Source organism: Macrotis lagotis, chromosome X (genome assembly GCF_037893015.1).
Source record: "Macrotis lagotis isolate mMagLag1 chromosome X, bilby.v1.9.chrom.fasta, whole genome shotgun sequence".
NCBI lineage: Eukaryota > Metazoa > Chordata > Mammalia > Peramelemorphia > Peramelidae > Macrotis > Macrotis lagotis.
In genome coordinates, this window is record NC_133666.1 from 89,588,981 (window position 1) to 89,616,384 (window position 27,404).

At 35.1% G+C, this 27,404-nt stretch overlaps 1 pseudogene; it reads right to left on the reverse strand.

Annotated features, from left to right (window-relative positions):
* Positions 1-2,006: 2,006 nt before the first annotated feature.
* Positions 2,007-11,482, reverse strand: LOC141498748 (solute carrier family 25 member 16 pseudogene; annotated as a pseudogene).
* Between the last annotated feature and the right edge of the window lie 15,922 nt (positions 11,483-27,404).

Below are 27,404 nucleotides of genomic sequence, written 5' to 3' on the forward strand. Positions count from 1 at the left end.
AAGGGTATTACATGTGTAAAGCCTGTGGACCTTCAACTCCTAGACAAAGTAGAATGATGCAATATTCTTTTGTTTACTTTTCAGGCCCACCTTTACTTTCACATTTTGTTACAAGAACTTATAATTTTTTGGTATGCCATTCTTTCTTTTTAAATTGCTGACATTACCGTGTGCATGTAAAGTTTTCTTGGCTTTACTTAATTCATTTTTCATAAATTCATAAAGATCTTTCCTTTCTTCTCTACATTTTTCATTCCCATTCTTTCTTTCTTTTTTTACTAACATTTAATTATTATTAAGTTTTTAAATGTATTAGATAATCAGCACAGAATTTTTCTTCAGTAAAACATTTGTAGTTTCCTTTTAGGGGATCATAGATGACATAGTTTTAGCCATTTAAATTAGCTCAAGATTGCTTGACAATATTAGGTTATGGCCTAACCCAGAAGGGGGAACCTACACAGCTCCAGAACACATGCAGTTATATCAAAAGGTAGGTTTGTGAATCAAATAAATATTCATCTGATGAGAAGTCAAAACAAAATCACCGCAATTCATCCAATTTTATCCCCAAAACACATTAATTTACAAAGGTCAATACCTGGCCCAACACAAACATGAAGGCAAACAATGATTTCCACTAATATTCTAACTCATCACATGACAATGATTCTTCATATCATGTTCTCTAAAATTATATTTATGAAGGGGCAGCTAGATGGCACAGAGGTTAGAGCACCAGCCCTGGAGTCAGGAGGACTTGAGTTCAAATCCAGTCTCAGACACTTAATAATTACCTAGCTGTGTGGCCTTGGGTAAGCCACTTAACTCCATTGCCTTGCAGAAAAAATAAATAATATTTACGACAATAAATAAAAACGACACTAAAATAAGTGGCTACAAAGAATGAATGCTAGCATTTTCACTTGCTTGCTTGTAAATAATAGGAGAGCACTAGAAATTATAGTTAATATCTCCATTAAGTAAATTTACACAACAGAAGTCTTTCACAGAGCATTTTGATACTTTCACAGAGCATTTTGATACAGTAATATATTTATGTATATATCATTCTATTATATATACAAGCACAGTGAATACCCTTTGATTCCTATATTGTTGATAATGAAGATGCTGATAGTCTACCTCTATAGATTTTATGTACCAGAAGTCATAAAGCAACCCACTCACTTCTACAAATAAACTATGTCCAGGTTGGATCAGTAGGTTTACTCACATGCCTTTGAACTACCTTTTAGGAATAGTTTGTATTTTATAAAAACTTATGTAAAATATTCCACATTATTATAACACCTACAAGCTTGCCCAACAAGGTAAGAAAAACTGTCAATATACATTCTTGCTATAATAATCACAAATTATTAAATCTGAATCACAAAACAAAATGAACCCAGTTCATTTTAAAATCCAGCATAATTATTCATTAAGTCTGACATAAAACTGGAATTTTATTTTTGCCATGATTAATACAAATGAAAAGCTCAGAAGAACATGATAAAGCTAAGAGTAAACCTCAGAAACCTGTAATTGGCATCAATGAATCTTATCAAATTCTCAGACCTTTAATAATTTTAATGAAATTGATTAACTTAATGAAACACCCATATTTAGCCTAAGGATGTATTTCATATCAGAATATAAATTATTTGCGAAAAAATGACAGGAAGAAAGCATTTCTAATTTTTGGTTGACAAAAAAAATTTAAGTAGTCCCATGCTAAGATTTGCAACAGCAAAATAGTTTTCAAATTCACTTAATCCAAACACACTCCCCACCACCTGTTAATATTAAATCATATATATATATATATATATATATATATATATATATATATATATATATATATATATGAAACAGATATACATTTGTCTGACCCTGTGACCCTGATTAGTTTCTTCTGGAAAAATATAACTTCAGCTGAGGTTCTAAAACTGCTTCAAGTGCTAGTGAGTTGTGAACACCTTAGGAAGGAACACAGAATGTAGTTAAAGAGACAGACTACAATAGAGTCCTTTCTGAATCCTATGCTGTCTGTACTTATACTTCAGTGTCTTCAACATTGTGAGGCAGTTATATGAATCTGGGTGAGCAGTCCCTAATTGCATTTGATGACAGGTTACATCAAGTGGATAAGTTATTGTCTGTGTTATTGTTCCAGCAGCATCAATACAAAGCAAGTTTATATGTATTTTCAGAACTAAGACATTAGGGTCTTCTAATGAAAGTCTTACAAGCAAGGTAGGTGCATGGGAGAGATCAATACTCTTTAAGGTAACAAAAGTAAAAAATGAAATATCTGCAAAGGGAACCATTCCTACAAGAGTAACCATCAGTCTTCTGTGAAATCCACAAAAATCACGTTCCTTTGTATCAATCGTTTTGAATGTATGAACAGTTCCTATGTAGGTGTTTTCTCCCCATAACTCACTCTGCAGAACCCAGAACCTGTTTAGGTGAATTCTAACCATATCAAATGTGTAGGTATAAGTTGCTACAGTCATGCCATTGTCTATGTCCAAAAATCTCAAGTTTTGTGGTAATTAAATATTTATAATTGTCAATGGACATAAACTGAATTGCAACATATAGAAAGATTCTAATCACCTTTGTTCCAATACTTTTATACAGCCCAAGACAGTCTTCATTTCTGGGGACAGCACACAATGCAGAAAACAATCCTAAAAGTTTGTAGTAGTAATTGATTATGTGCCGGTATACCTATAACAATATCTTATCTCAATCCAAACGTGCAGAAGTCGTTTGACAAGATCCTGCCTCAAAGAATCACAGCCAAAAGAAGTCTCTGTGAGCTGACACTGTTTGTGGTGGGCTGGAGCTCCTTCCTCCTACTCCTCCAGTTCCAGGGATTGCCAGTACCACCACCTCTGCCACAGGTCTGCCTGAGCTGGGGGAAGGGGTGTCTGCAATTGGGCACCCAGGAACCTCCAGAGTTCAACTCATGATGTAAAATAATTTCAGGCTGACAACGCCCCACAGGTCAACCATGGAGTTCAGCAACTAATATTCCATTAAAGCCAATGGGGTGGAGTCCAAAAACATCACTTCTTATAGCATGGTAGTAGGATTCCATGACATTTGAGTTCCATTTTTTGTTTTGTCATTGTACAGTGGATTATCATCTAATTTTCTAATTTGTTTCTAATTCATAGTTGTACCCAAAAGTGCTTTTATAAATATTTTGGTGTATATTCAGACTTTTTTTCTTATTATTGACTTACTTAGGGTATAATGGAGTCATTGTTTTAAAAGCTTAGAAAGTATTTGTTACTTTCTGTGCATAATTCCAATTATTTTCAAAATGGATGTGTCATTTCATACCTCCACTAACAATGTATTAATCTCTTCTCACATTTTCTTTATGTATCAGAGTCATATTTGTGCCATAAGAGTATCACCCGCAATAGCTCTGGTGTGGATCTGGACATGAATTCCTGGGAGTCAGGTCGGGTAAACAAACATATCCAAACACAAAAGGTTGGGAAGCAAAAATCTACCAACTTTATTTTTGGAAACTCAGACTTTTTATACCAGAAACTTATCTCAGGAATGACCAGTTAAAAGAGAAACCCAGTTTTACAAGTTCCTGGGTAAATTTACAATATTTGTTCTTAGAAAAATGCATAAAAGAAACCTTTTTACAACCATCCTGGAGCCATAGATTATCCTAGGTGAGGGTTCACTGGTGAGCCAATGGATCCATACAATGAGCAATAATCCATACATACCTTTGATGAAGAAGATCACCAAGGATATGTGAATACCACTCCCTGGGGCTGGCCCTCTACAGATTCCCCCTTCTTAGGCATACTGAAGCTTTAGGCGGTGTCAGGACACCTATGTTTTGTCCCAGTGACAAAAGGCATTTAATACAAATGGGTATTATGCACAATATCAATAATAATGCAAAGATACCAGGAAGCATGCTAACTAATAGGTTCATAAAATGAAAATGTTGAAACCTATTAACAAAGTTAAACAAATTATCAATGCCTGAGTCCATTTCCATTCTAGGTGGCAATGCAATATCATTAACAATTTCATGAAATTGATTCATATCCATAGTTATAGAATCATTATACCGTATTTCATTCAAATAACCATTATATTATCCCAGGGAATAAATTTAAACAAGGAAATTCTGTAGGAAATATCTTCCTTCCTTCAATACTTTCTTCAAATGGAATTCCTGATATTTCTAAGGTCCAAAATGCTCCCATGTTATAAATATTTGGATGAGTTCAATGTTTAGTTTTACTTAATTTAAAAGATGGTTCAACCATACACATTTTACAAAAAACATATAGGTGTCACAGTATTTAAACAAGAGAAATTATGCCTAAATTTTCTTCTCAGCGTCTCTTCTTTTGATATCTCCAGTAGGAACTTTGTTATATCCCGAATAATATGCATCTTCCCCAATTAATACAATTGCAGCCGTACTCTCTCCCCATTGTAGAGCAGTGACCCATGGAGGGTTTTGAACTTAGGTTCAATATTCAATTCCTTTTACAGTTCCCAAATTGTTCATGAGTCATAAATTGTCCCATACATCCATGATGTATTCTCCTCTTATCTTTTCCTTTTCAATTTCTTAAGTGTAAATTATTCATTTTCTGTATTACTTGATTCATCTACTCTGCATGGTCTGATGTTGCTTTCTGGTACCCAGATAGTTTTTCCATCTGTGGACAAAACAGAAGCTTATAAGAAGTAGAAGGGTTAATTGATCAGCCCCATGATTGCCTTCTTATATAGACCCAGGCAATTCAGTGTGGGAATGTATATATATTCAAAAAGGATTATATCTATCTCTTATAACTTCTTGTAACTCTTTAAAGACTTGATATAATTTTTCATCACTTCCATGTTAATTAAAAGCTGTTTCTATGTATCTGACCACATGATAACTATACTTACTATCTGTAAAAAATGGTAAGGGTTTGTAGCGGTTCTATTAATATCATTAACTAGACATATAATTCATTCTTTTCTTTTGATTAAAAATTATTTTTTTAAATTGCATTTATACTTGGACCTACAGGTCTAGAATAAGGTCCATCACATTGTTCAAAAATTTCAGGTAACCTAGAGTGTCATAACTTCTGATATTTTCCCTCATTATCTCTATAGAGTAATCAATCATTAACTCCATGCTTTGACATCATTATAGTAAAATAGCTTATATTGATAAAACTAGATCATACAACTTTTCAACATCTTGCTCATCAGTAAATTGCTTTACTATGGGTTACATAATTTTCAATCTCCCAATCATTTTTCAAAGCCTCTCACATTTATTCAGCATTATTGGAAATAATCGCAGTTAAGCTATAAACTCCCAATTTCTTATACAACCTTCTTCTAATGTTACCATTTTGTTTTTTTTTAAATTAAACATTACATTTTAACCTACATGAAACATGTTTCCATACTAACATCTCATTCTCTTAAAGTTAACCTTATAACTCAAATTCTGTTACATATAAATTTCTTTCACATCTTTGTTTTATAAGCTTATTTTACTCTTGTTCAAATATACTCCTATTTTCAAAAAAAATAAGATTCTCTATGAATTTAGTTTTATATACACACACACACACACACACACAAACATATATACATATATATATATATATATATATATATATATATATATATATATATATATATATATATATATAAAATTTCAAAAAATTCAATGTAAAACTTTTACCAATGCCTGGGTTAAAGGATACATATATAATTACCTCTTAAATAACAGATATTAAATAAGTTACTTTGATCTTACATATAAATATTCCCTTTAAGAAAAAGTAGGCGGAAGGGCACAGCTTTTCACAATCTTTGAGCCAAAAGACCTTGAGAAATATAACCTTGTTGGCAAGGTATTCTCTAGTTTTCTTATAACAAATCTTTACAAAGATGATGGATGATACTTCAATTCATCCATTGTATGTTATTGTGACACAACATTAAAATTGCAAAAAATTGCCTGAATCTGTTCTTATACAAAGTTTACTGATCATACATAGCGCATTTCAATTTAATGTATATTCCCTTTACTCCCTAAAATTCTGTACTACATAAAAATTTCTTGAGACCAAATGTTTCTAAAATTCCTTTTTATGTTTACAAGATTTTCTTTAAATTTCTCTTAATAATCCTATAAATTCCAAACATATTCAAAATTACCTTAAATTATTTTCCTTTTCAAAATATGAAAGTTTGCAAATCCTTCCTATCTGTATCAGTGCTATTCTAACTTCTCAGTTTTCTTAACTTAAAAGAGCTTTCTATCCTCACTGACAAAATAATGTTCTGGGAATTGGAGATTCTTCACATTTTGAGATATCAAGGTAGTATGCACCAATTATTTACCTTTACTGTTTATCATTCCTTGCTCATTCTACAATTTTATTATATGTATATATATATATATATATGTAATTATGAGCAGTAATTTGCCAAATCAGTATCAGACCAGAAAAGAGACGCTAGAAAATAAGATAAAATAATAGAACCCCTTCTCCTCCAAAAAACATGATTCTCTGGAAAATCTGTTTTGGCGCCAATCATGAGTTTTGGAAACAAAGAAGATCTCATTTTGAAAAGAGAGAATGGAAAGAAGATTGGCCAATCAGAATACAGAGAACAGCAGGCCTGAGAAATAGCTGAGAGTTTCTCTCTGCCTGTATTTTAAAGCAAACACATATAGACACATAAACGGAGTCAGAGCATTTAGAACAAAAGAGGCCCCCAAAATCCAGGGAAACCCCACTCTGCTCTCACACTAGAGGGTCCCTTTAAACATTATACAAAGACAAAAAACAACAGCATAACACCACCAAAGGTGACAAATTTTCCAAGAAACCAGAGAAAAATGACAAGAACCTTCCATTTTTCACAATACATTTTTCCATTCAAAGGTTTTGATAACTAACACTTCTTGATTTTAACTACAAATAACTATAACTTTTTAGAACTAGGCAAACAGTCACTCAAAAATCCCTAAGCCTAATTGGAATATTTCCTGTCCCCTATCAACTTAGAGTAAACCAAATAACTTCAACAGCCCTAAATCTTTTCTGGAAAGGGGAGTCGCTCTTTTTATTTTTTAAATCCTCAATCGTCCCATTATTTTTTGTAATAATCAAATTACGTATTTTAAAATGAACCTGATTATCTTGTCTTTTTGAAATTAAACAGGATTTTTAAAAATTTAACATTTTATTTTATTTTATCAAGTCTTCATGAAATAATTCTCTCTCTCTCTTATCTAGTGCTTTTTCTTAATTTCCCTCTCTCAGTTTACTTCAAGATCTAGATAAGCTAGCCATGAGCAAACAAGCTGTCTGATCTCTCACTCCCATTGCCTCCTCCTCCTTTTTCAGGCAGTTTTAGCCATACCTGTTCGTGGGCCTGTAAACTATACCTAATATGGTTATTTACTCCTGCCCATGGGCCAGTGCTAGAGAGCATTTCAAATGTTAGTCTTAACCCTGCTGCTTCATTTCTTTCAGCCTGACTAGTATAATTCTCAAAAAATTCAATTTTCCATATTAAGTAATCTCCTGGTGTAAGAGCAGTTTTTGCTATCATGGTCCAATATTCTGGGGCTAATATTTGTCTACCTAATATTTCTATTATATTCATAACATATGGACTGCTGTTATACATGCTTGTTGCTGATTTTAATTCTCTAAATGTTTTAAAATTTAAATTATTATATTCTCTCAAAACAATCCCTGGAATCCTTGGATCAGGTTTCTCAAGGACAGGAAAAGAGAACAATGACTCTCTCATGTCCCATGGAATCTTGAACAATATTCATATGCCCCTCATCTTTGGTAACATTTTCTTCTTTAGACCGTAAAGGAGAAGAACGTGGGTTATTAGAGTTAGAAGGAGGTGATACTGGCTGGGGAGCCAAAACCTCCATAAGCCTAGGAGCAGCAGCCACTGTGGCAACCTGAGGGGGTGGGCCCCGGCATCCGGGAGACTCTGCAGTACAAGTTCCTAAAGCTGGAGCCAGGAGGAGGATTCTCCTGGGAAGGTATGGCCCTGCTGCCTTGGCTTCTATACCCCTCCATCCACCCCATACAGGCACGAGTCTGAAGGTGGCTTTGGAGGTAAAAGCCACCACTCTTTTTTACTCTTCTCTTCCTGCTTAAAAGTTTGAACATCTACATCAACTTTTAATATACTCTGAGGCAAATGAACATCTCCAGGTGGAGTCAGGCAGATTTTTAAAATATTCCACAATGAAACTACTCCTATAGGAAATGCCTCCTGACCTTCTTGTTTAAAATTTTCACTCATCTGTGTCTCCACAGTTTCCCATTTTTCAATACTAAATACTCCTTCTTCTGGAAACCAAGGACAACATTTTTGCACACATTCACTATATTCTTCCAATTGTTTTGTTGTTATTAACAAGCCTCTTTCTTTAACTATCTGCTTTAGAACTTCTAAATATTGTCCTCTATCCTTGGACTGTCCCTGTCTCATTTTAATGCTCTCTGTTTTAGACCTGATGAAAAAAATTATTTACCTTAATTGCCTGCTGTCCCTTTATGAGTGCTCTTTTGACTTGCAGGTGTCCAAACTTTATCTTTCCTTTCAAGATTGATTCCCCTCCAGGTCCAACTCTCCGTCCATCAGTCAGTCCCTGTTTGGGCATCAGTTATCGACCCCAATAGTTCTGGTGTGGGTCTGGACATGAATTTCCTAGAGCCAGGTCAGGTAGACAAACATATCCAAACACAAAAGGTTGGAAAGTGAAAATCTACCAACTTTATTTTTGGAAACTCAGACTTTTATACGAGAAACTTATCTCAGGAATGACCAGTTAAAAGAGAGACCCAGTTTTACAAGTTCCTGGGTAAATTTACAATATTTGTTCTTAGAAAAACGCATAAAAGAAACCTTTTACAACCATCCTGGAACCACAAATTATCCTAGGTGAGGGTTCACTGGTGAGCCAAGGGATCCATACAATGAACAATAATCCATACATGCCTTTGATGAAGAAGATCATCAAGGATATGTGAATATCACTCCCTGGGGCTGGCCCTCTACATAAGAGGAAGTTGATAAGACTCTTTTCTAACCTGTTTTTTCAAATAATTTATATGGTATTGAGTTGAAATGTTTTTTTAAATGTTTGGGAGAATTCACTTTCAATTCCCTGGTCTGGGGACTTTTTCAATGGGAACTAATTTATACCTTATTCAATTTTTTTTAAGAGTTATTTGAAGTTTCTATGTTGACTTCTATTAACATAACAGTTTAGATTATATTGGTAAATATTAATTCATTTCAAATAGGTAGTCAGTTTTACAGTCTTCTGCTTGAGCAAAATAACATTGCTTTAATTTCATCTTCAAATGCATTTACCCTTTCATTTTTAAGACTAGCAATTTGGTTTTCTTCTTTTTTAATCAAATTAACCAATGCTTTATCTATGTTCTTAATATTAAAGTAAAACCAACACCTACTTTTTTGATTTTTCTATTCTCATTCTTGATTTCAGGATTTCCATCTTGATATTTAATTGAATATTTTCCCATTTGTTCTTTTTCTAATTTTTAAAATTTCATGCTCAATTTTTTTATCTTCTCTTTCTCTGTTTTATTGATATAACCATTTAGAAATAGAAATCCCGTTCCCCCAAGCATTGCTTTGGTTGAATCCCAACAATTTTGGTATGTTGTCTCATTTTTGTAACTTTAATGAAATTATTCCTACATTCTCTGAATTATTTTTTGATCCATTCATTTGTTAGTATTAGATTATTTAGTTTCTAATTAATTTTAATCTCTGCTTTTACAATTTGGTAATTCATATTACTTTTTGCAGTATAAAAGTTCAGTAATTGTCTGCATTTAATTTTCTGTTTTTCTACATTTCATTATCAGGTTTTATTCCCTAATTGATGTTCATTTTTGTGAAAGTGCCATGTTCACATTTTTAAAAAAAGTTATTATTTTCCTTCTCCATTCAGATTTCTCCAGAAATCTATTATATCTAATAGTTGAAATATTCTTTTCATCTCCTTGACTCTCTTATTTATTTTATCCATATATTTTGCCTAATTCTGAGAAGGTAAAGTTGGGTTCACCAATTAGTATAGTTTGACTCTTTCCTTCTGTAAGTCATCTATTTTTTTCCTTTAAGAAGATGAATGCTTGGTCATTTGGTGCATAGGTGTTTAATACTGATATTGCATTATTGTCTGTGGTAACTTTAAGCAAGACCTAGTTTCCCTACTTATCTCTTTGAATGAGATCTGTTTCATCTTTTGCTTAATCTGAGATAATGATTGCTATGAATACATTTTATATTTCAGTTAAAACTCTAAAGAGAGGGGAATTGTCTGGATCTTTATACTGTTTTATTCAGAGCTAGATATGGGAGTCTGAAAGTTTTTGGAGATCCCAAATTGATATGATTTGGGAAAGGATTGGTCACTGCTTTCCTGGTAGTTTATATTGTTGTGATTTCATTGTTAGTATTTTATTTAATATTTGTTCATTTATATCCATTAGGGAAATTGGTCTATAGTTTTCTTCCTATTTTTTGACTCTTCCCAGTTAAGGTCACAGCACCCTATTTGTGTCATAAAAGGAACTTAGCAGAATTCTTTTTCCCCCTGTTTTCCCAAATAGTTTGTATAGTATTGGAATTAATTGTTTTTTAAATATCTGGTAGAATTCACTTGTGAATTCATCCTGCCCTGGGGATTTTTCTTAGGGGGTTCACTGATGTCTAGTTCAATTTTGTTTTCTAAGTGGAACAAAGTATTCTTTTCCGACTTCTGTTAATCTGGGTTTTTATATTTTGTAAATATTCATCCATTTCATTTAGATTGTCTGGTTTATTGGCATACACTTTCATTTCTTGTTCATGACTGATGAATTCACCATTTTCATTTTTGACATTGGTAATTTAATTTTTTTCATTCTTTTTTCAAATCAAATTAACCAGAGGTTTTTCTTTTTAATTTTTTCCCCATAAGACCAGATATTAGTTTGACTTTTTAGTTCAATGGTTTTCTTAACTTTTGGTATTTTAATTCTCTTTGATTTTCAGGATGTTTAATTTGTTATTTAATGAGGGATTATTAATTTCATTATTTTATAACTTTTTCTTAATTGCATACCCAATTCACTAATTTGCTTTTTTCTCCATGTTATTGATGTGTGGGTACACAGGCTGTTCTAACAGCCATGACACAAATCATTTCCAAGTAAACCGCCACCTGGACAATCTCAGGAGCTGGCTTGCTGCCCCTAGAGACAAGGTGCGCCAGAGTCCTTGGGAGCTGGACATTCTGCCCCACAGACCAAGGGCACTAGACACAGCTGTGTTTTATCACCTCCTCCCTAACATACTCCCTTATCCTGTAATGCAAGATGCTGAACTTACCCTGCTTGTGCATCCCCCCCAATTCCCTCATTATCCTTTGTTCTACCCCAGAAGACCTAACAGTATATACGTAATAGCTAAGCAGTAATAAAATTGAGCTGGAGGCATAAGGCAGTAGTGGCTTGACTCCTTATTCTCAGCTCCCCTTCAGGAGGGAGGTCGCCGCTGTGGGTCCCAAGGTGAAGCAAACCACAACATTGATGTAAGCCTATAGAGATATAAAATTTCCCCTCAGTTGAGCTTTGGCTGGATCCCATTCATTTTGGAATGTTGTATCATTGTTCTCACTCTATTTGATGAGATTAATGTTTGTTTCTATGATTTTTTTTGCCCGCTCATTCTTCAGAATTTGATTATTTCATTCTTAATCAACTTTAATCTCTCTTTCCATGACCCTTTCCTAAGTGTAATTTTTATTACATCATAATCTGAAAGGAATGCATTTAATATTCCTGCTTTACTATATTTGAGTGTGATGTTTTTATGCACTAAGGCAGTTTTTATGTAGGTTCCATGTACCACTAAGAAGACATATTCTTATTTATCCTCATTCAGTTTTTCCAGAGTTCTTTCATAGCTGACTTTTCTAAAATTCTAATCATCTGCTTAATTTGTGTCTTAGTTATTTTGCGTTTGGATTAATCTGTTTCAGAGAGGTCAATTTGAGGTTCCTCAGTAATATTGATTTATTGTCAATTTCCTCCCCTAACTCATTCAGTTCTGTTAAAAATATGAATGCTACACCATTTGCTGCACATGTTTATTGATTATCAATATTAATATTGATATGACTTTATTGTTTGGGGTAACTTGTAATTTTGTACTCTCATTTCCTCTTCTTTTCTTATACAATAAGATAGGTTTCTATACACATGTAAATCTATATAGATTTCTATATTTCTATGTGTAAATAAGAGTAAGTTTCAAGCAATGCCCACCCACCTCCCTTCTTTACCTCCATTGTCATAGGTCTTTGAAATCTTTCAGTGTGGTCTAATTTATTCCATTCTTCCTCTCTCTTCCTTCTTCTCCCAGTGCAGTCCTCCTTCTCAGGCCTTAATGTTTTTCATTTTATCATTTCAAGATAAGTTTTTACCCACATCCTCTAACTGTGTATAGTCTTTCTAATTGCCCTAATGGAGATATTTTCCTATTTATCTTTAAATTTTTCTCTTCTGTTTTACATTGGAAAATCGAATTTCTGTTTAGCTATGGTATTTTCAACAGGAAATTTTTCAGCAGGAAAGCTTCAATGTGCTCTTTTTCACTGATAGACCATTTTCCCCTATGTTTAGTTTTTCTGGGTTGTTGATGCTTGGTTGTAATCCAAACTCCTTCATCTCCCAAAATGTCATATTCCATGCCTTTTGATCATTTAATGTAGAGACTACCAAATCTTTGCCACCTTACAGTGACTCATTAATATTTGAATTATTCCTTTTTGGCTGAAAAAATTATTTTTTCCTTGACTTGAGAGTTCTGAAATTTGGCTATAATATTTCTAGGATTTTCCATTTGATAATAGTTCAATGTGTGATTAATGGATTCTTTCACTGTCTTATTTTACTCTCTGGTTCTAAGGTATCAATAGAGTATTCTTTGATAATTTCTTTAAAAGATTCTGTCCAGGTTCTTTTTTTTAAATCGAGTCTTTCAGGTAGTTCAACAATTCTGAAATTATTTTCCAGCTTCTCTTTTGAATGTCAGTTTTTTCCAACTGAACTATTTTATTTGCTTATTGAATTTTTGCATTCTTTTGATTGATTTCTTCTTGCTATCTCAGAGTCATTAAATTAGCTTTTACTTCCTCAATTCTTTTTTAAAAAGATAATTTTCTATATTTAGCTTCTGTATTTTTTTTCATTTGATCAATTCTACTTTTTATGGAGTTGTGTCTTTCAGGTGATTTTTGTACCTCTTTTATATGTTTTATGTTTTCTTTACCGAAATGATGACTCTATTTTTATGATTCTCTTCTATACCTTTCATTAATTCTTCTAGTTTTTCTCCTGTATCTCTTATCTGTCTTTTAAAATGTTTTGACCTCTTCTTGGAGTGTTTTTTGGGCCAGAGACACAATCATATTTCTCTTTGAGGTTTTACATGAAGATATTTTGGCACTGTTTCCCTCTTCTGAGCTTGTGTTTTCATCTTTACTCTTGCCCCAGGAGCTTTTTCTCTTGTGACTTTCAAAATTGAGATCTGCTTTTGGGGAAAAGGGACACCATCCCAAGTTTCTTGCACATGGGATCAGAGATCTGGTCTGAGTTTTGTTGCTCTTGGGCCTGAGGGAGGGCTAATCATTTGTCTGTTGTGCCTATACCTGCAGGCTTCCCAGGCTCTGCCACTAGCCTGATGATTCATGAATCCTTCTTTGAAACATGAGGTATTTCGTGAAACCATTTCACAACTATGACTACCCTGTAAAAAATCCCCAACTATATGCTGAAGCATAGCACAGATGATCAATGTTTGTTGACTGAATGAATTTTATTTATGTGAATGGAGGTAATTTGATTAAAGTAAACTTTGAAGATAATCTCAAAATGTATGTGTGTGCATGTTTGTGCAAGTGCATATGTGTGTGTGAGTGTGTGTGGGTGTACATGTGTATACATGTGTTATGGTCAAAGAAGGTGGAAGCTAAAGCCTCATACTTTAAAGGTCCCTGTAAATCAGTTTTACTACCTCATAGGCTGAACTGTAGCTCTATCTCCAATGCACAGAGTCAGGAAGATCTAAGTTCAGATAATGCCGTTGTTATAATTTGTATGTCCTGAACAAGTCCCTTAACTTCTCTCTCCCTTTTTGGTCCCAGTCTAGGCTAATTAAGCTCAATGCTGAGAGGGTTTTTCTGAGGTTCCCATCTATCCATCTAGGAGGGAATAAACTTGTAAAGATACAGACCATGCAAATGATGACATTCATTATGATATAGAACAATGAGAAGGTATTTCATTATAAAAAAAAGAAAGAAGCTGATCATATTATAATGGAATATATGTTTACTTATTAGGGTTACTTGGGCTAATTATGTTGCAGAAGGAAATCTGCTCATGAAATGAGTCCTGTGGTGGCACCAGGACAGAATGAAGAATTCCCACACCCCCAATGAACCAGATCAGTTATTATATAGAAAGAGAACAAAGAAGGTAAAAAGTCAGAGATGAAAATGATAAAGTGCAAATTTTCTAATGGGATGGGTGAAGCTCTTCTTACCATTTTCATGAAAGTTAATTTACATTCTCTGTGAGATTATGGGTCCTGTTCCAAATCCCTTGCACCTGCCATTGATAAAGATATTTGGAGAGATTTTCCTTCTGTTAGGACAAGAGCTTTTCCTTGGGATGTTTGGTGAATTTTTAGGGGGATGAGTGCTTGGAGAACTTCAGTGCACTGGAGAATGAGCTCTTTTTCCTGCTCTTCCCTATCCTCAGGGCAACCTCGTGAACCATATTTGGCCACATTCTTCTGGGGTGTCTGAATCTGTCCACCTAGGTTTCCCAGTTGTTAGTGCATGAGGCCAGTAGATCCGAGTTCAAATCCAGTCTCAGGCATATACTACCTATGGGACCTTGGGCCAGGGCAAGGCATAGTCATTCTTGTCGAGCACTCTTACATTTTTTGGCCTACTCAATGAAAAGTGATAACTCATCTAAATGTCTCTGTGACATTTCAGAGCTGTCTGAGGCACTAAGACTCTAGGTGACTTGACTGTGGGCCTGCTGTTGGTGTGGTCCAAAACAGGACTTGACCTCTGAGCCTTCTTGAATCTTTCTCCCATTCCTCTCTTTCATGTCCTGTTCCATGAATCTTTCCTGATCCCAACTTTTAGTGGCCTCACTCCCAAACTGTCTTGTACTTTGCCTCTATTTGCATTTATTAAGTGTATACTATCACATACTTTCTGTCTCATTAGAATGAAAGCTTCTAGTGGTTAGGAGTTGTGTCCCTAATAGTATTTTCATCTTCAGAACCTAGCATAGGGCCTGTTATGCAGGAACTACTTAAGAAACAACAGTGGATTGTTTCATTTAGCCACCTGTCTTTCTATGTGTACAGCATGTAGGAGGAGCCAAACCAATAGCGATTGATGAATAAATTAATGAGTCACAGGGCTATTCCAGAGTGATTAGAAATGATGATAGTTATATGGCTGGTTTGTGTCTCTCATTGACTATAGTCATCAGTTATCACTTTTCTTATTTTATTTATCATATCTAATTCATGTATCCATTTAGAGTTTAATTTGATACCTGGTGTGAGGTGTTGTTCTTGTGTCCTATTTCTGCCAAACTAATTTCTAATTATTCTGTTTGTTTTTCATCGACAGTTTTTGCTGTGTGAACGTGCACCACTGAACAAAACTCTAAGTAGAAGGATTTTGACCATAATGTGAAATTGCTGAAAGACCTTCCTGCAAGTGAGGAAGGGAGGCAGGAAGGGCATTACACATATGTGTCAGGAGGGCATTAAGGACTGGTTCAACAACACATGGGGGCTTGGGACAAAGAAGAGAGAACAAGAGGAAGATTAGATGAGTGGCAGGGTACATGATGACCTGGCCAGAACCAAGAAAAAGAACATGTTGGGGAGAAACAGGGGCAGACCAGATAAATCCACAAAGAAGATAGGATATGCTATGTGTGGACCATGGAAAGATACATGATATCCAAGCATGAATGGACAGAAGACAAAAACGCAGATACAGACATGGATAAATGGGCAGAATAGCCAAAAGTCCTCTCTCAGTACAGGAATTCTCATCCCAAATCCTGATCCTGAACCTGCAGTCAAAGAAGGAATCACTCTACACATTGAAAACAGCTGTCTCCCCTCCTTAGCACCTTTCCATTAATACCCTTCAAATTCTTGACCAAATATAAAGTATTTTAGTGGATGATTCCTAATTTTTATATCATGGTATACTCTGAACATGTTGTAGTTTCCCTGCAGAAGTTGTTACCTACCCTCAGCTGAAGTAAAAAATTAAGTGCTAGCAATGAAGACCTGAGAAAAAGAAATACCCAAATTGCCCTAATTAAAAGGAGCAAGCAGGGAAACTACAACTTGTTCAAAGGAACTACAGACAATGAATTATTAACCATAGTAAACAAATATGTGGGAATTGGCCCAGCATTAAGATTCCTAAAGGAAATGTTAAATGAATATCAGGAGGAAATAGACTGTAAAACAATAGCAATGGGGGAGCCTCAACTTTTCCCTCTACAAGCTAGATAAATTCAATCATAAAATAAATAAGAAAGAATTCATGAAGTTGAATAGCATTTATTAGAAATCTTAGACATGAGAGATCTCTGAAGTAAACTACTTTTTGTAAAACTACATTATGCAAATTGGACTTTATGTAAGGAATTCTGAAAGAAATTTGCATTCCCCCAAAAAACCTATGTAAACTTAGCCACACAGTACTGGGATCTCTTTTTGCTCCTGCCCTTCAAATTAGTACTCTGAGGACTCCTACCACCCACCCCATCACAACCTCACAAAACCTTTTTAAAAAATTCTCCAAGTGCAAGCAGAAAAAACAGATGTGCAGAGAGACAACCAGCCCCACTGATAGATCAGGCCCTGGCTTGAGGCCTGCTGAGAGAGACCTTGATTTCAGTCCATCCACCCGGTCCGTCCATCGGCCAGAGAGTTTAGTTTAATTTAGTTTAGTCCCTACATTCTGTTCTTGTGTCTTCTCCTGATTGTTTCCGTGTCTAGCCCCCAACTTTGTGCCTGCTGGAATGTTCGTTCTTTCAGCTCCAGCCAGAGCCTCATGTAGGTTACTCCAGTAGACATCTGTTTCTCCTCATATTATTGCTTTTCTGTATCCAGGCAACATGTGTCCTTGAACCTTTCCTCCAAGTGGGGGGAGAGGGGCCACAGCTCCATTCCTCCTCCCTCTTGTCCTTTTTCACATGCATAGGTAAATGCACATTATGTAGAGCTGCTTTATATAAGGATCTGCAGAATAGTCCCCCAATATAAAGTGAGAACTACCTCTATGACTTTTCCCAGGTGTATATTTCAGCAGGTTCACAATAATCGACCTAGAAGTCTAGGGATCCCAGATATGCTTTTACAAAGAATATATCTGAAAAAGATGAAAAAAGAGAAAAGAATCTATTTGTACAAAAATGTGCATTCTGCCTCAAATAGCAAAACTTCATTGATCATATATATATATATATATATATATATATATGGATAGAATTATTGGATATAATTATTGTGCTTGAGTGTAACAATGTTGGATCAAATTCTTACACAACTTATTCAAAAAGTTTTCATCTGTTCGTTAGAGTTGTAAGAGGCAAATTCAACACATATATTTATGTCCTAAAGTATATCTAAACAAGTAAGTGATAGGTTTTAAACTCCGCATTTCATGTGTTCTGTGGATAAGATAAAGGAAGGGGAAAGGACATCTACCCACTTTGTGTGAGTTTCAGAATAGATCCTGCCAATAGGAGTTTTGAGTTCTAGAAAAAATTTTAATGCACCAATTCTATCAAAGAGAGGAACTACCTCAGGAACAATAGAGATACAAGCTGGTTGAATGTTGAATAAGTTGGACAAGCAGCACAAATACTATACATTCTGGAGTTTTACATGAATACTCTGAATATTCATTTTCTCATCATGCATAGTTGGCTCAAAAATATATCTTCACTAGCTACTAATTGTTTACACATAAAAATTTCATGATTAGCTAAGGGATTTCAGATGAAAATTCTTAAATTTCCTACTTTGGCTGGGAGCGGTTCTAGTTTCTAAACTGCAGTTAGGTTCTTATAACAGTTCAAGTAGGTAGTCTAAAAGACCCTCACAGAAAAAGATCGCTTAACTGTATTTTCTATGCTTTGCTCTCAACAATGTCATCATTATCATTATTACTTCTTAATTTTAAATAAAAATACACCATTAAATATTAACAGTTTCCAAACTTAATCGTCACATTCTACAACAGATTCAATTTTGGCTTAACAGTATTCAGATCAAAAGGGGAAGTAATGTATGTTTACACTTTTTTCCACTTTTTGTAATAAAAGAGAAAAGAAGGCATATCCAACATCAAATGTTTCACACATGAAACTTACTATTATCAGTCAAATGAGAGTAATCCAGTGGGATGCATTTTCAAATGAAATTACTGGGAAATTCATCTATCTTAGTTTCTTTGGTATTTTATTAATCATTGCCAATGATATCTTAAATTCAATATAAAGTTATTAAGTATTATAATTACAGTTGATTAAAGAGGTGACAATATTTCATTTATATAGGACCTACCACATGCCAACCCTTTTCTAATTCTTAAAGATTACTTTAAAGGATTTCAGAGATCTGTTTTCTGTAGTATTTTAGAAAGTTTTGCTTTAGATTTCTCAGTAAATTTTTGCCAACTTAGAGTAATAAGCCACTTATAAATAGTAAGATAAGTCTTTCCCTTTAGGAAGACTACTTTTGTGGAAAATATAGTTCATAGGATATTTAATAATGTTATAATTTAGCAGTGCTATTCATAAGATATTAAATTTGTGTTAGTCAGATGACATTAATTTTAGTCCATTTCAAAATGCTATCACTCAAAGAAAGGTTACAAATTTAGATCACAACTCTGGTTTCTGGGGAGTCCTCAAACCACTTATTAAATCATATGAATTGAAGGTAAAGGTATTCCTTATTACAATGTTTCTTTTTCTCTAACTTTCCCCAAGAGTTGTTATGACATTCCTTTTCTCCAAGAGCTGTTATCATATTAATAAGGAAGTAGCCTAACATCATTTTGAAGTATTTTAGGAAATATTTATATAATAGTATGTTTTTAAAGAATATTTTTATAATTAAATGAAATTTTATATTTCTAATCAGATGTCTCATATTCTTTCAAATTCTACAAAACAAGAAAATTTAGAATTCTAAAATTATCATGTTTATTTATTGTTTTTCTAAATATAATACCAAATCCCTTTACTTCTTTCATAGCCAAATTTAACTTATTAATTTGGATCAAATCTTAATTTATCCTTCTTCGAAAATCATTCAAGTATGGGGGCAAGGATCAATCTTGATGCACTCACTCATTCCATCAGTGCAACATTAAGGGACAATTTGGGTCAGTCTGCAATGGAGAATACCAGAGAAAGAACTGTGGAGTTTGAACAAAGACCAAGGACTATTACCTTTAATTTAGGGGAAAAAAAACTGATATCTTATTGTCCGATCTTGCTATGTCTTATACTTTGATTCTTGCTTAAGGATATGATTTCGCTCTCATCACACTCAATTTGGATCAATGTATACCATGGAAACAATGTAAAAACTGGCAAATTGCCATCTGTGGGGGGTGGGGGGAGGGAAGTAAGATTAGGGGGAAAATAGTAAAACTCAAAATAAATAAAATCTTTAACTACAAAAAAATAAAAAACTTATAAAAAGAAAATCATTCATGTAATTTGCCTTTGATGTGCTGTTTTATCCAAAACTCAGTTACAATAGTTGACATTAAAACATTTCTCATCATGTTAAGCATTTCAGAATCATTTAATTCATCCAACAACCCTGAGGTTGCTGCTGTTACTGTTGTATTTGTTAGTATTTTGTACAAATACTGATCAAATTCTCTCATTTACTATATTTATAAAAATTTTCAATGCTATCAAATCTTGCTTTTTTATTACTAGTGGCAATTTCTACAGTTCAGCTCTCTCAAGGGCCCATTATTTATATTGGCTTACATAATATAATAATTCATGATGATTCTTCTGACCCCCATTAACTGCTTCTTCATTTCTTTGGATCAAACAAGAACGAAATCAATTCCTTTTTTTAACTTTATCCCAACCAGTGGGCCAGTATCCCCACAATGGGATATTCAAGTCTACCCCAAATCTGGGTTCTAGTCCCATTTTGATGAAAGAAGTTGGAAGATACACATTAATTATTTAAGTAGTTAAATAATCAAAGTGGGATACTCACATTGGGATAGTCTAGGGTCGTTTCTTGACAACCTATTGGAATTCCCTCAGAGACTATCCCTGCCAAACACACCCTGTGGTAATTGAAGAAATCAGACATAGAGAGGCAGAGTTAAAGGGTGTGTTATATGGATTGGTAATATTTTTGGGCTTTCTCAACTCAGCCCTGGTCCCAGGTTCGAGACACCTGAGTACCCTATCAATTTCATGGATCGCAAGGCATTTTCTTAAAAAAAATAAAAAAAAAACACCTCTCTAAATTTTCTTTAAAATTTCTTAAAAAGTAAAAAAAAATTTTAAAAAAACTCATGAAATCCTTCCTTTTAAAATATTTCTTTCTTAAGAGAACAAGACCATTGGTCAAATTTCCTTTTTTGAAATTTCAACCCCTTTTCTTTTAAACTCTATATTCATATGGTGTCATTACAGACTCTAACTTTGTTTAAATTCTTTACCCAATTTCCTCTCTTCACTTCTTCATTTTGCAAAAACTCTTCAAAACTCCACCTTTCTTATGACCTTATCCAACACTTCTTTTCCTTGCTTTGATTTGCTTAATTACTTCAGTTATTAATTGCAAGATTTCAAATTTGGGAGTCCAGTTTTTTCATGTGGTTATGCCAATTTTGTAAGAGTTTATTTTATAACAGTAATAAAGCAGCTGCATTCATGAGATTGATTCATAAATTTTACGAAGTAGGTTGATTTGCAAATTCAGCTGATGGGTATTTTGGGGAATAATGGAGATCTTGTAGTATGGAAAAACTGGCCAATTAAAAATTTCATTGGTTTAGAACATAAGTTCTTCTGTGGATTTTTTTTTTTGAGAAAGCTCCTTCGGTAGGCTTAAATGATGTCTTCCATGAGTCTATGTAGCTCACTGAAAAAGAAAATTAACTTATTAAAAGAGGAACATGGTGCGAGTTTAAATGCATCCCCCATCTTCCAGCTGTCTAACAATGGTAATCAAAACTTTATTAAAGGGTTCTGTGAAATCTAAGTTTAATCCTATGGTTATTTTCTTTCATTTCTAGGCTAATTCTAATTTTTCTCCTATTAACACTTATTCAAATATTAACATTGGCAGAAAGCAACCTGCTGAGCACCAGCTCACATACAGTTAATATAAAGGAACTATTATTTTCTGTGACCTACTTCCCTTCTTCCTCCCCACCCCCACCCCCTCTACTCAATAGTATCTGTGACTCCCACTACTGTTGTAGGTAGGGTTCTGGAAGGTGATGGCCAGGTGTTGCTTCCCACAACTGGACCTCCCATCTGCTGCCTATGTCAGTGGAGGGAGACTTTTTTCCCCACTATAAAATAAATTAAAAAGAAAGAAAAGATAGAAGAAAATGTGAAAATCTCATCAGAAAAACAGTTGACCTGACTACAGATGGGAGAGATAATCTAGGAGTTATTGGACTAATTGAAATCAATAAAAACAAAAGATCCCAGACATTACTTAAGAAATTATCTAAGAGGAGCAGCTAGGTGGTATAGTGGAAAGAGCACCAGGCCTGGAGTTAGGAGGACATGAGTTCAAATTCAACCTCAAACACTCAATAAATTGCCTAGCTGTGTGACCTTGGGCAAGTCACTTAATCCCATAGCCTTGCAATAAAAATTATGCAAGAAAACTACCCTGTTATCTTAGATCCAGAGGGCACTACAGAAATTGAAAAATCCCCCAGTTGCTTCCTGAAAGGGATGCTAGTGTCAGAAAACTCCAGAGAATATTTTAACCAAATTACAGCACTCCCAAGTGAAGGGAAATATATTACAAGTAGTCATAAAAGAAATAACTTAAATAGCATGAAGGCACAGTCAGCATCCTATAAGAGTTGGAGGATTCCATATTAAAGAAGCAGAGATCCTGGCATAAAATAAATAGGGGGGAATGGACATTTGTTGAAATACAGGAATTTTAAGCATTTATAAACCCAAGACTTTAGAGAAACTTAAAAACATGAGCAGCAAAGTGAAATCATAAGGAACACAAAAAGGTTAAATTATTTTATATTCCCATATGTAAAGTTCAAGCATAGGATCATCATTATCAAGGAATTTGGAAGTAGTCTATATAAATACCACAGTTGTGAGTTGATTATGTTTAAATGATCTCAGGATAAAAGGACTGAGAAGGATTGAGAAAGAAAGAGGCACTGGGAGATGGGGTAAGGGAGAGATGAAATGATAGAAAATTTTGTCACATAGAAGAAGTATGTGAGACTGAACTTTTACAGGGAAGGGGGAAATGTGGAAGAGGTAGTAGACAATGTCTGAAGTTCACTCTCATCAGAATTGGTTATAAAGAGAAAAACATACAAATCCAGCTTAGCACAGAAATCTATAAAAAGGGAAAAGGGGAAGATAAAAAAGAGGAAGAGCAGATTAAGGGAGGCCATGGTTAGAAGAAAAATAGGCAATTAAGAAGAGACAGAACAAAAAGAAGAAACTGAAGAAAATGGGATGAAGGGAAATACAGCTAAGAATCATAATTGAATATTTGAAAGGGATAAATTCACTCATAAAATGGAAGCAATAGCAGGATGGATTAGAACCCAGGATCCAACAACATGTTGTTTACATAATTCACAGTTGACAGAACAACACACACATACACAAAGATTTAAAATAAAGGCCTGGAGCAAAATTTATTATGCTTCAGCTGAAGTAAAAAGGGTAGTAAGAAAATTGCTTAATATCAGACAAAGCAAAAGAAGAGACCCACTTAAAAGAGAGGATCAGGGATAATATAATTTGACTAAAAGGCACCACAAATGATGAAATAATAGCCAATTTTTTAGATCATTTCCCTGATAAATAATACTATGTCAAGTATATCAGAAATTGAGTCAATTTATAAAAATAAAAGCCATTTGCCAATATGAACAGGAAGCTTTCAGAAGAAGAAATCAAAATTATCTGTGGTTGTTTCAAAGAATTTTAGAGAAATGCAAATGGAAACAACTCTGAGGTACCAATTCAAATCTATCAGAAAGGACAAATACAGGAGAGGATAAATCAAAATAAGTACACTAATGAATTGTTGATTGAGGTGTCTTCTGGTTCCTCCATTCTGGGGATCAATCTTGGAACTATGGTCAAAGGGATATAAAACAGTGTGCACTCTAACTAAGCAAGGGCAGATATCTATCCCAAGAGCTAAAAAAGAAAATGACATAAATTTACAGATAATTTATACTAGCTCTTTTTTTTGTGGTGGCCATGAATTGGGCATTGAGGAGATGCTTCTCACTTGGGAAACAGCTGAACAAATTGTCCATATGATTATGGTGGAGGACTATCGTTCTATAAAAATGGCCAGGTGGAATATTTTCAAAAAATCCTGGGAAGACATATGAAATTATGCAAAGTGAATGATACTGTAATGGTGATGATCAATTGTAAAAGATTTTACTTCTCAGAGCAATACAATGATCAGCACAATTCCAAAGTACTCATAATGAAAAAATGTTCTCTTGCTCCAGAGAGAGAACTGAGGAAAGTGAAGTATAATTTTTTACTTTATTTTTCTTGCTTAGTTAACACATAAATAGGCTTTCCATGATTTCAATTTTCTAATTGATATAGTACTTGCATCACAATGGATGAAGAAAGGAAAAAAAGGAGGGAGAGAATTTGAAACACAACTTTTTTTTTTTTTGCAAGGCAAATGGGATTAAGTGGCTTGCCCAAGGCCACACAGCTAGGTAATTATTAAGTGTCTGAGAACGGATTTGAACCCAGGTACTCCTGACTCCAAGGCCAGTGCTTTATCCACTATGCCACCTAGCTGCCCTACTATGCCACCTAGCCTACCCTGAAACACAAATTTTTTAAAAAACAGAATCTTAATAAAAAATAATAACCTCATTTTTAAAAAAAAATAATGCATTAAAAAAGAAGATACAAAGAGTTAAAGAAATACCTGGACTAAATTCCCTCCAATAGTTTTTGAGCTTTCTGAGGATTCCAAATCTTTCAGTTTTACATTCAGGAGAATTTGTGTGGCTTCCCTTGCTTGGGTCCTGCTAGAGACACAACTTGATGATGTGTTCTAGGAAAATAGATAGGTAAAGAGGGGGAACTTACCAGCTCGTGTTTGGCAAAAGGAAGCAGAAAAGGACCCGGAAATCCAGCCTGGACTGAGAGCAGCAGAAAGTTTTTAGAGTCAGAACTGGATTCCAGATCTCCAATATTCTGTGCAGTGGTTCAGATGATTGGTTCAGAACAGGGGTTCCATACTGTTTTAGACCTATAACCCCTGACTTTTCAGTAAGCCCTCATATGCCTCTTCTTCCATTTCAGTATCAAATACAAGAAATTCTACTGATATCCTCATTATAACAACATTTCTGGAAGGGTACACCAACAGGTTTGTAACTTCACTAATGGGATGAGATCATTATTTGCTAAATATTCTTGACACTTTCCTCTTTCACTATAGGACCGACATGATTTCCAAATGCCTGCTCCACTTTCAGTCTTTGAACTTCCAATTCTCCTTCCCTGCTCTCCCTAAAGGGAGCTCTGCCTCTTTCCCTAAGCCAGTGTTGAGCTGACAGGCTACTTAGAACCAGCTCCACTAAGTCCAACAGGAATGGCTCTGCCTGCAAACTTCTTGCCTGGTCAGATTGACCACTGAGGCTTGGGTCAAGCAGGAACCATGGGTAGCTCTGATCTCATGGAGAGGAAGGCCTTCCTCCAGCATCTCCACTCCTTTCCCAAGTGCAGTTCCTGGCTAAGATTTCCCATGTAGATAGATCCTCTATATCTGAACGTTATTAAGCCCATTGATATCTTCCTCCACTCCTCAAATTGACAGAAATCTCCCAACTAATGACCAGACTCTGAGGGTGGAGAAGAAGGCCTGCTTCTGAATCCTGGCTCTAACTTTCTAACATTCTAGTAACCTGAGTGACTATGACAAGCCTTTGGACCTCTCCTGGTTCCAGATGCATCTCAGACATCCTTTTCAGTACTAGGTTCTCGTATGGTCCCTTTGAACAGACTGCTCTGATATCCAGAGATGACACTTCTAGCCCTCTGTGGTGGGGAGAGAGGAGGAAATATTGGGAAGTTGTGAGGTACTCACTCTAATTGGGAGGAAGGAGGGATCAGGCTGAACTTACTCCTTCCATGAGGCAGCTGCCCAAAGTAGAAGAGGCTGCCTCAGGAGGAAAAGGACTTGGTTCTCAAACACTGCCTGGTTGCCCTAGGGTCCTGAATGTTGTACAGGGGATTAGTGCTCAGACATGGATAGGATAGAGGCATCTGCAGTCCCCTGAAATGCTATGGGTCTGTGATTAGAAGATTCCAGTATTCCTGAACTGCAGCCCGGCCAGCTGAAGCTTCTCCTTGCCCTTCCAGTCCTTCTCCCTTCCCTTCCCCAACTGGACCACCAACCCTGGGGTTGCATTCATAGGGATTAAGTTGCCTAGCTCCTCCTCCTCTGCAGATTTCACCTCTTTCAATCAAGGCTGCTCCCTGCTGCTACTCTCATTCATCAGAGGCAATTTCAATTCTCAGAGACTTTCAATTAAACCTTTATGGTCTTTGCCTTCCCCTCTTTCACAAAGGGAAGCTCTGTGGGCAGGTTTGCTAAGCAGGCTCCTTCAAACAATCTTTCCTAGTACAAACTTAAGCATATCTAAAACAACTTGCAAATACTAATTGCTCATGTCCCAGACAGACAGGAACTCCAGAATCAACCTTTATTTGGATTGGGATCTTTTTGGCCACAATGATGACATTTTTGTCACACTAGAATCCTTCCAAACAAAAATAATGTAATCCACCATCCACTTCTGTGTGGTTGTTGAGGGTGGTGATGGAAGGGTGAAATTACACAATTAGAGGATGAAAGGATTATAGATTGTAGAGGTGGAAGGGACCTTGGAGACCATGAATCCAGCATACCTCTCATTTTGCTGATAAGGAATCTGAGGCACAGAGAGGGTGTGAATTCCTTAGGGCCACACAGCTCTCAAGTCATTTTGAATTTAAATCCAGTACTCCAACCACAATAGCAGGCATATACTAGAACCTTTTTACCCTGTCAGAAGCCTGTCCTCTATTCAAATGGCACAATGGTAACTTTAGCATTCCCAGTGTATTGTGGTGAAGGAGTTTCTCAGAACTCTAACAATACAGGTTGCTTTGGAGAAAAAGAGATTTCTAGACTGTGGCTTCTTTTTTTTTCACCACAGAACATAGAATATCCAAGTAGAAAAGGGCCTTTAGCAGAGAATGGTCAAGCTGAGAGAAGCATCTAAACTTACAGTTTTAGAGATTTAAGAACTTTGCAAACAAAGTCACAACTGGAGAGTCAGTAAGTATAGAAGTTGTGGAATTTTAGACCAAAATGGAACCTTGGAATAGAGAATGGCAGAGCTGTAAGGGATGTTACAGATAATGGAGGACAAAAGGCCCAATTTTAAGATTCAGAGACTGAAGCAAAAAGATATGAGGTAAAGTTTTTAGTCACAGTCACAAGTTATTTTCCCAGACTTCTTTAATAACTTGTCTGGAGCTCTTTATTAAAGAAAGATTTTGGGATCAGACATCACAGCTAGCTTCCTTTGCACCAGGGGGTGGGCCCCAGGGTCAGTGACTAAGGGGATTAGCTTCCCATCAAGATCAACTGTTGAATTCTGTATTTTCATTCATTCCATCCTCAAAGTTTTAGACTCAATTTAAAGAAATTACCAGCCAAACCTAGCCCCACTGTAAGACCATGATTTACTAAACAGGTTTCCAGCAAGGCCAACTACTAGGTAGCATGATGTTTTTCCTCAAAATCCCTTCCTTTTCTCTTTTGAGGGAATATATTTCTTTTAAAAATGCAAGTTTTCCTTTTACTTTTTTTTGATAAACAAGTTCATATTCCCTCATACATAATTCTCTTTTCTCCTTTATGCAATGTCAAAAAGAAAAAGT